The sequence below is a fragment of the Petaurus breviceps genome, unplaced genomic scaffold (assembly GCF_028583685.1).
Source record: "Petaurus breviceps papuanus isolate PSGF00001 unplaced genomic scaffold, PetGlider_PUasm1.0 90881, whole genome shotgun sequence".
NCBI lineage: Eukaryota > Metazoa > Chordata > Mammalia > Diprotodontia > Petauridae > Petaurus > Petaurus breviceps.
Window position 1 is genome coordinate 10,616,115 of NW_027187369.1, and position 10,485 is coordinate 10,626,599.

The window sequence follows — 10,485 nt, forward strand, 5'->3', positions numbered from 1 at the left end:
GTCAGTCTTCCCATTCTTCTCTCCATCCTGCCAAGCAATCTTTCTTATATTGCAGAAGTCATGGGTCCCTTCCCAATCCATCAGATGATGAGATTCCTTCAAATCCAAGTGTTTCTAATTCTCTTTTTCCAATACAGGCCCAAGGATGAACCTTAGGCATAACCTCAAGCTCATGTGAGCACAGTCCATATATGGATATCATGAATTCCCATGGTAAATGGCTTTCATGTAGAGCTGCTCTCGCTGGATCAGGGAGGAGGATTCAATTGATGTGACCTCACTTCTTTATAGACAGCTAAACTCTAACCAATTTGTTTCCTAGCATTTATACTTGGCCAAGAGCTGATAACTATGTACGTTTCTTTTTTCCATCCCGATGAACCTTGTCCTTGATATTATAATGTCAATACATTTCTAACATATATCCTTTAGATATCCTCTACATTTTCAAAATCTGACTTCTCTTCTTTCATTAGCTTAGTAGCAGACTTCATATAGCATAATGAAAAAATATATTGAATACCCCTGAAAAATATCAATTAACATGAACTGTGATTGAGAATTTCAGAAAAATTCAACACCCAATGTCCTAGAGGTTTATAGACAAACAAATCCAGGTCATTTTACCTACTGATGACCTTTACCTTTTATCAGAATATCAAAAATACTTATAATATTCTTTCAGCATCACTTTCATTAAAAATATGTCCCTCCTCATTCTTCACTTACCAGAGAGCCAGAACTTGACTGAAAGAAACAAGAATGAAAACTGTTTAACAAACTTTTCACCTACAGTCAGGAGTGACTGACAGTTTCTGAGTATTTTACATACAGAATTCCTGACCTCTATATGTAACCAACATGGGATTATTTTACCCACTGATGCTCTGTTTATAACAAAATATCAACACTACTGATCATAAACATTCTTTTGACATCACCTTCATTCACAAATATGACCTCCTTCCCTGGAAGACAAGTTTCCTATTAATAGATGAAATTTCAAATTCAAGAAAGACACTTCAGCCTTATACACCCTCACCTAAACTTTGTCAGAACTATTAGGAAATATTTCACAACCAATATCCTACAACTCTATAACCAACCAAAGCAGTTACATTCCTTCTCTCATTTCTACTCCAGGAAAAATTTCTTGTTCGTTAAATCAAACAGCATTTTGTTTTATCTATTAGTGTTTTTAAAAAATATTTTCCAAATCCCTTTATACAATGTTTTTCACTCTTGATGACCATCCTTCTGCATTAGTTGGTTTCAGTCTTCTCATGCCTCACTCCATCCCTCCAAGTATCCTTCCTTATGTTATAGAAGACATGGGATTCATTAACACACCATTAAATGATGAGGTTCTTCAAATTCCAGTGCTCCCTCTTTCTCCAATGCAGGTCTAAGGACAATACTTAGAGACACTCTAAAATTTGCATGTCCACAGCCCTTATTTAGAGATACTGAGTTCCCCATTAGAAATGTCCCCGAGGCTGGGCTGCCCCATCTAAAGTTGGAAAGAGAAGTTCATCAGAGATTAGCTTATTTGGGAGAAGTGAGGCTTCTCTAGGACAGAGCCGACAGCTGAGGACTTGGGACATGTAATTTTCCCTGCTGATGAACTTGTTCTTTGATAATGTCAATACATTTCTAATATATTTTGTTTGGATATTACCTTCATTTCCAAATATATCCTTACTCATCCTTTTACTAGTCAGAGAGGCAGATGTTTTATCAAAAAAAATGAAAAAAATAAATGTACTAAATGCATTTCCAAATAAAATAAGCTACATACATGACATTTCCAGAAATTTCCATACCAAGTGTCCTAGATAGCCAAAGCAGGGCCATTTTCCCCAATGATTACTTTATTTGTTTTCATTGGAATGTCAAAATGCTTCTAACATCCTTTGAGCATTTTGACAATGTTGACAAATTTCTAGACATTTCTAACATTTTGTAAGGATATCTCCTTCATTTCCAATTGTATCACTACACATTCTTTCATCAGCTACAGAGGTAGAACTTGCATCAAAAGATGAAAAAGGAATTGTATGAAATGTACTTCAAAAAATCAATTGAACATAAGATACAACTGACAGTTTTCAAAATATTCCACACCCACTGACTCAAAGCTACATAGACAACAAAATCACCAGCAATTTACCCATTAATGTAATTTACCATTTCTTTACACTAGAATGTAAAAAAAAATATATCTAACATCATTTCTTTTGGTATCACCTACATTTACACACACACACACACATATATAGATATAGATACATACCTACTCTTCATTCACTAACTTGGGCAGCAGACCTTGAAACAAAGAAACAAAAAAGAAATTAAATTCTCTTTTAAAAAAGTTAACTACACATAACTTTGACAATCTCAGAACTATTCCACACCCAGCGTACCAGAGCTATATAGATAACCGAAGCAGGGACATTTTATCCCGTGATGCCCTGTTTCATTAGATAAAAATGTCAACAATACTTATATCCATTCTTTTGACAATTTCTTAACTTATAAACATATATTTTACCATTACGTTCCCAGAGACTTAACTTTTCTATCAAAGAATGAAACTACAAATGCAAGAAGGATACTTCAATCCTATACACTTCTACCAAAGCTTTGTTTTAGCATTTAGGCAATATTTGACAACAAATGTCTCACCAGTCCATACGCAACCCAAGCAATCACATTTCTTCTCTCAATTCTCCTTTTGGAAAATATCACTGCTTATGATAATGGTCATGTCATTTCATTTCACCTTTTACTGTTCTCCCTTATTATATTTGAAGTCATTTTATATGGTGTTTTTCTTTCTTAGTTAGTATCCCTCTTCATCAGTTGGTTTCAGTTTCTCTTTGCTTCAAAGCATTTTTTTCTTATTTTGCAGAAGTAATGTGTTTCATTCAGGTACCATAGAATGAAGCAGAAGACATGGAATTCATTCACATATCATCAGATTAAAATCCAAGTGCTTCTAACCCTCTTTCTTCAGTGCAGGGCTGAGGACAAAACCCTTTGAGCAGAGCTCATGTATGGAGATAATGAATTCCTCATTTCAAAAAGCCTTGAGGCAGGGCTGTGCCTGGGAAGAGTAAAAGTAGTTTCATTTCTCCAGAACAAGCTAAACGCTGATAAAGTTGTCTCCTAGCACTTACACTTGGTTAACAGTTGAGGACAAGAGACATGTCATTTTCCCTACAGATGAACCTGTTACTTTATATCATAATATCCAAATATTTCTAACATATTTTCTTTGAATATCATTTTCATTTCTACACACACACATATAACATATCCCCTCCCCATTTTTCCAGTAGTCAGAGACTTGGACTTTGTGTCAAAATATAAGAAATATATTATATACAGTTCAAGTAACTCACTGAAACATAAGTAGTGATTAGAAATTTCAGAATTATTTTGCACCCAATGTCCCAGAGCTCTATAGACCACCAAAGAAGCTGCATTTTACCCACTAATTACATTATTTCTTTATACCAAAATTTCAGAAATACTTGTAATATCCTTTGCTTTGACATCACCTTCATTTACCACTATGACCCATAACTAGGGAGCCAATTTTTATATCAAAGAATGAAACTAGAAATGAAAAGAAAAACACTTTAAATGCACCCTCACCTATACTTTGTCTGATCATTTAGGCAATATTGTACAACCAATGTCTCTCTATTTTATAACCAACCAAGCCAAAGGAGGTGAATTCTCTCGGCTCTCCTTCAGGATAAGATCCTTGCTCATTATAGTTATATTGCATTTCCTTATACCTATTAGTTTTTTCTCTTAACATTTTTGGAGTCACTTTATACAAACTTTTTCTCTTTTGCTCAGAATCTCTCTGAATCAGTTTGTTTCAGTCTTCCTTTGCTACACTCCATTTTTCCAATTATATTTTCTGATATTGCTAGAATCTTTGCTTTTATTCTTTAGTGTAATGGGTTGAGCTCAACGTCAATCGATGTGCCTCAGCCTTGCTTCTCCAGAGAAACCTCATGCACGAAAATTAAATATTATCCAAAATCCCTGTGGCCACAGTACCCATATGGATATAATGAATTCACTATTGAAAACGGCCCATGAGAAAGTCTGCCCTGGTTTGAGCTCACCTCTCGAGAACGACCCAATTTTGAACTCGGCTTAGTTCAAGAATCCACAGTTGGACAGTAGCATAAGACTAGAGACTTCCTGTTTACCCTGTCTTTCTTCTTTATTTCATGATTTCCAGATATTTCTAATACCTTTTGTTTTGCTATTAAATACATTTTCAAATAGATCCCTGCTCTGCCCTTCCTGAGCCAGACTTTATATCAAAGACTAAAAAAAAAGTCACTTTTGTCCAAGTCATCTTCATAGAAGCTATGGCTGAGTGTTTCAGCATTAGTCCACGACTAAAGTACTGCCACTCCCACGTAGGCAAGGGCATCCTTTCTCTCCTCTCTCCTCCATGACCAAAATCCTTGCTCTTTGTTTTTTGTACATGCAATTTCACCTATTCATTTTTTTCCCTTCATATTTTTTTTGAATTGTTGTATATACTCTTTTCCTCTCCTGATGAGTTTTCCTCTGGATCACTTCATTTCAGTCTTCCCATACCTCCCTACATCCTTCCAAAATCCTTTCTCATGCTGCAAGAATCATAGGTATCATTCACTTACCAGAGTATGTTGAGGCATTCCCCAGTCCATGTTCCTCTCCCTATTCCGTGACATCTTGTTGCAGGACCAAAAACAGAGACCAACTAAAGTTGATGCCTTCCCTCTCACCCCAATGTGTAGAGAATTCTTAGCTATTTGGAGCTGGCCCTGAGGCAGAGCTGCCATGGCTGATGTTTGGAGGGTGAGTAAATCAAGTAAGCCTCACCCCTCCTGATACAGCCAGGACCCAGACTCTGACCCATCCAGTCTCCAGGACCTACTTCTGAACACCAGGATAGAACCCCATATATTCCCTTTACTCTGATGCCTGACCCTCTGCTTCTTAATACCCGCCAGTCACTTAAAGTAAGGACTCTCCGGAATCCATGTCTGCCTACATGTATCGGATTCATAACTTTCTGGAGCTGGCCCTGGGGCAGAGCTGCCCTGGCTGATGTTTGGAGGGTGAGTATAATAAGCAAGCCTCACTCCTCTGTAGCACAGCAGGCAACAGACTCAAACCCATCCAGTCTCTCAACTCTCCCTCTGACACACAGGCATTGTTATCCACTAGTTAACAGACCTGCCTCTTGAATCCAAGACACAGGACCAGGACCCAAGACCCTCCACTTTCCCTGCCCCCTCCAAAAATCCAAAACAAGATGGATTGTTCTACACTGAAACTGGCTCTGGGGAAGAGGTGCCATGGCTGATGTCTGGAGGGTGAGTCAATCAAGCAAACCTCACCCTTCCAGATCCAGCCAGGACCCAGACTCTGACCCATCCAAGATCATCGCTGTCACTAAGCACTTGACTAGGACCTGGAATTTGCCCTTCTTCTGCACTGTCCACACATGCTTCTTTCCATTGCTTTATCTTTATAATTTTCATCATAGCCTTTGTTTTTACATCACCTCCATTTCCAAATATAGATCCCCATCATCTCCATAGTAAGCCACCCCTTAGTATTAGAATCAAAAAAGTAAATGAATGAAAAGCAGTTCTGTAAACCCCATGAAGAACAGCACATTCTCTCCACATCTATATGGAAGGAACAGAGGTGATCTTTCTTAACTCCTCTCCTGGAGAATCCTTGGTTTCTACAATGATAATGCATTCACTTTTTTTTTTTTACTTTGGGAAGCTTTCCCTTGACTTTGTGGTAGTGATTAGTTTTGTTTTCCTAGTCCTCCTTCCTTCCCTCTGCATTAGCTCCTAAGAGTCTTCCCATTCTTCCTCCCTGATGGAATCCATTGCCATCATCATTCAATTAATTTTGGTAGTATAATTTGTTTAAGCCTTCCTGCAATTGATGCCCCACTCTCAGCTATTTCTTGACTACTAGCCATTGTACCCAATCTCCTCCAGAGTCCTTGCCCTACTCCAGGTGTGGGTAATTGGCCATGGGAGCTAACCCTGTGGGAGAGTTGCCCACACTGAAGTTTAGAGGGGGAGTAAATGTATAACAAACCTCACCCTTCCCAATCCAATCAGGCCCCAGACTCTGAACCATTCAGTCCCCGAATTCTACTTCTGATGATTAAGATAGGACCCAGTTCTTTCCAATTACCTTGATGCCTCCCCAGCTTCTTAACAGCAGTGCAGTAGACTTGAGAGACAGTCTCATGTTTCCCCTCCCTTGTGGAGATAATTTAGTCCAAAATTCACTTGTCCCTGGGGCAAAGTTGTCGTTCCTGAAGATTACATGGTGATTTATTAAATGACATATCATTTCTCTGCAACTAGACAGCTCCCAAATTCTGATCCTGGTTGTATCTGGCCCCTATCTCTAGATCAGACTAGAATCTGAGAGTATTTACTATCTACTTCTTGTCATGAGCTCGCCGGACCAGAAACAGAAGCCCTCCGAGTCCATAGCAATCCTGCTCCCCCTCCATACTCCCCTCAACATCCCTCATCCCTCTGATCTGTGGATTGTTACCTCACTGTTGGAGCAAGCCCAGGAGAAGAGCTGACCTGACTGGCATTAAGATGGTGAAATAATCAAGAAAGCCTCACATCTATAGAAGTAACCCTGTCCAGACATACCCAACCAGTCTTTACTCCTTCCTTTTGCCTAAGATATTAGGACCAAGGTATGGGCATTTTCCTGATGCTCATCCCATATCTTTACATTACAATCTTTTTTCATAGATGTGGAAACCTTATGTCCCTGTATCACAATCACTGCCACATATATCCTTCTTCATCATTCCCTGATCATAGAAATGTCCCTTATAAGAGAGAATGTAGAGTGCTTTGCAAACATGAAAGCACTATGTAAATGCTAGCTATTATAAGGAAAAGAAATACAGAAATGGTACTTCAACTTCGCACCAACCATACTTAACTCTCTATACCATATTCCTCACCCATAGGTATTGTCACAGATATTCCTCAGGACCTAGTCATTCTTTTCACCTTCCTTTTTATTGCTTTCCATTGACATTTTTGGAGTCACTATATACACCCTTGTCCTCTTCTTCTGAGCATGTCTTTTCATCAGTTTGTTTCAGTCCTCCCATGCTACCCTCCATCACTCTAGCATCCTTTCTCATATTATAAAAGTCAAGTCATGCATTTCATTCACATGCCATAATCTATTGAGACACTCCCAAGTCAATGCCCCTCCCAGGTACTCCTTTACACCTGGCCACTGGATTACAAATAGAGTCCCTCCAGAGTCCATGGCCTCATCCCTTTTGAAGATCATTGATTCCCCACTGGAACTGGCCCTGAGGCAGAGCTGCCCTGGCTGATGTTTGGAGGGTGAGTAAATCAAAAAGCCTCACCCCTCCCAATACAGCCACGACCCAGACTCTGACCCATCCAGTTCTTGGGGCCTACTTCTGATCATCAGGCTAGAATATAGGATTCTCCTGCTACCTCAACTCCTGCTTCTTGATACCAGGCCTCTGAACCAAAAATAGAAATCCTCCAGAGGCCAATGACTTCTTACCATGTGTAAAGAATTCGTAATCATTTGGAGCTGGCCCTGAGGCGGAGCTACCCTGGCTGGTGTTTGGAGGGTGAGTAAATCAAGTAAGCCTCACCCCTCCCAATACATCCAGGATCCAGACTCTGACCCATCCAGTCTCCAAGACCTACTTCTGAACGTGAAGATAGAACCTGGGATTGTCCCTTTGACCTCTCTTCCTCATTGCCCCACCCTTGACATCTGTCCACAGGACCAAAAGTAGGGACCCTAGAATCTGTGGTCCCCTCCCACATGTAGTGGATTCATGAGTATTTGGAGCTGGCCCTGGGGCAGAGCTGCCCTGGCTGATGTTTAGAGGGTGAGTACAATAAGCAAGCCTCACCCCTCTATGACTCAGCAGGCAACAGACTCAGACCCATCCAGTCTCTCGACCCTCCCTCTGACACACAGGCAAGGATCAGGTCACTGCTATCCACCCTGCCAACAGACCTGCCACTTGAATCCAGGACACCAGACCAGGACCAGAGAGACTCCTTCTCCCAACCCAGAATGAGATAGGCTATTTCTTGCTGCAACTGGCTCTGGGGAAGAGCTGCCATGGTTGATGTTTGGAGGGTGAGTCAATCAAGCAAACCTCACCCTTCCAGAAGCAGCCAGGACCCAGACTCTGACCCATCCAGGCTCTCAACACCACCTGCCTAGGTACTAGAACTTGCTTTTTTTTACATTGTTCAGCCCTGCTTCTCTCCATGGCGTCATCTTTATGATCTTGTTTTGACATCACTTTCATTTCCAAAGTAAGCCATCTGTTAACACAAAGAATTAGAAAAGACAGGGAGTGGGGAAACAATTCACCTAAATAATCATCAACTAATTCATTGAGTTAATTTGCATGTGCAATATTATATACTGCCAGTACTTCAAGATCTACATAGAAAAGAGAGAGGTTACTTTTCTCAGCTCGGTCCTTTGAACAAAATCCTTTGTAATTACAATGACAATGTACTCACTTTCGTTTTGAAGGGAGTTTCATTGACATTGTGGTAGTCACTGGATGCGTTGTTCTCCCAGTTCTCCTTCCCTCTGCAAAAGTTTCTAAGAAGCTTCCCATTCCTCCTCCCTATATCCTTTAAATTCCCCTTAGAATCTATTGCCACCGTCATGTGATTGATTCCTCCAATCAATGTCCCACCCTCAGCAGTTTCGTGACAACCTGCCACTGGACCCGAAGGAGACCTCTTCCAGAGTCCTTGGCCCCTCTAGGTGTAGGTAAATGATGACCAGGGAAGCTAACCTGGGATAGAAGTGCCTACACTTTAGTTTAGAGGGTGAGTAAATTAATGACAAACCTTAGCCCTCCAAATCCAGCCAGGTCCCAGAATCTGACCCATTTAGTCCCTGGACCCAATTTCTGATAAATAGGATATGACCAAGGTCTTTCCATTTACCCTGATACCTCCCCAGCTTCTTGACATCAGGGCACTGAACTTAAAAGAAAAAGAGAGAGTCTCTCCAGAGTCCATGCCCCATCACCCCTGTGGAGATAACTATGTCCTAAATTAACTTGGTCCTGGGTCAAAGCCACCATGTCTGAGACTGCAGAGTAATTTATTTAATAACACATCACCCCTCTACAACTAGACAGAGCCCAGATTCCACTCCATGCTGTAATTAGGCCCTCCTTCTGACCACCAAGCTAGAACCTGGGACTTTCCTTTCACTTCTTGTCATGAGCCTTTTAAACCATACATAGAGGTCTTATGCAGTCCATAGCAACCTTCCTTCCCCTTCTCTCACTTTTCCGAGTTCTGCATTAACTCACTTTTGAAGATGGTGTAGGGGAAGAGCTGACCTGGCTGATGTTTAGAGGGTGGAAGCCTCTCATCTCTACACCTGGCCCAGCTCAGACATACTCAACTAGCCTTTGGCCTCTACCTTTATCTAACAGGCCTGGGGACCTGCCATTTTTCTGAAGGTCATTCTGGATTCTTCACCATACAGTCTTCCCCCTAAAAAATATGGAGATCTTTTGTTTCTAATATCACCATCAATGAAACATATACCCTTCCTAGTCATCCCCTGCCCAGAGAACCATTTCTTATTACAAAGAACAGAAAAATAAATTCAGAAAAGGCACTCCTTCAAAAACCAAATGCCACATCATTTGAATTTGAATTTGAATCTGTATGCAATATTTCACACTCATAGTCTCACACACTGCAAAGCAATGAAGCAAGCACATTTTCTCAACTGGCCTGTAGGACCTAGAGCCTTAGTTATCATCATTATAATCCCTTCACTTGCTCTTTTTGCTACTTTTCATTCACTTTTTTTGAGGAATTGGGTACCATTTTTTTGTTGCTGGCCATCTCTCTTCATAACTTCCTATCAATCTTCCCCTACTTCCTCCCATCATTCCTAAGCAAATGACTTCACATGACAGTAAGCATGGGCTTCATTCATGTACCACAATATGTCAAGTCACTGTCAAATTTATGTCCCTCTCCACTACTACTTAATACCTGGTCATTGGACCATAGCTGGACACCTTCCAGAGTCCATGGCCTCATTCCTTTTGGAGATCATTGATTCCCCATTGGAGCTGGCCCTGAGGCAGAGCTGCCATGGCTGCTGTTTGGAGGGTGAGTAAATCAAGCAAGCCTCATCCTTCCTGATACAGCCAGGACCCAGACTCTGACCCATCCAGTCTCCAGGACCTGCTTCTGAACATGAAGATAGAACCTGGGATTCTCCCTTTACCTCACTTTCTCACCCCTTGCTTCTTGACATCAGGTCACTGGACCAAAAGCAGGGGCCCTCAAGAGTCCAGTCCATAGTTTTCTTCCATGTGTAGTAAATTCATAACCAATTAGA

At 40.8% G+C, this 10,485-nt stretch overlaps 1 long non-coding RNA gene across 1 annotated transcript in view; it reads right to left on the reverse strand.

Moving 5' to 3' along the window:
• The window catches only part of LOC138150682 (uncharacterized), a 37,800-nt gene extending 27,321 nt beyond the window's left edge, over positions 1 to 10,479 (reverse strand). Inside the window, exons 1-2 of the long non-coding RNA XR_011165627.1 lie at positions 2,686 to 10,479; positions 1 to 2,325 (exon numbers count right to left, since the gene is read on the reverse strand). The exon at positions 1 to 2,325 is cut by the window's left edge and continues 27,321 nt beyond it. This is a non-coding gene — a long non-coding RNA (uncharacterized lncRNA). The remainder of the gene's footprint in view (positions 2,326 to 2,685) is intronic.
• Positions 10,480 to 10,485: the final 6 nt, after the last annotated feature.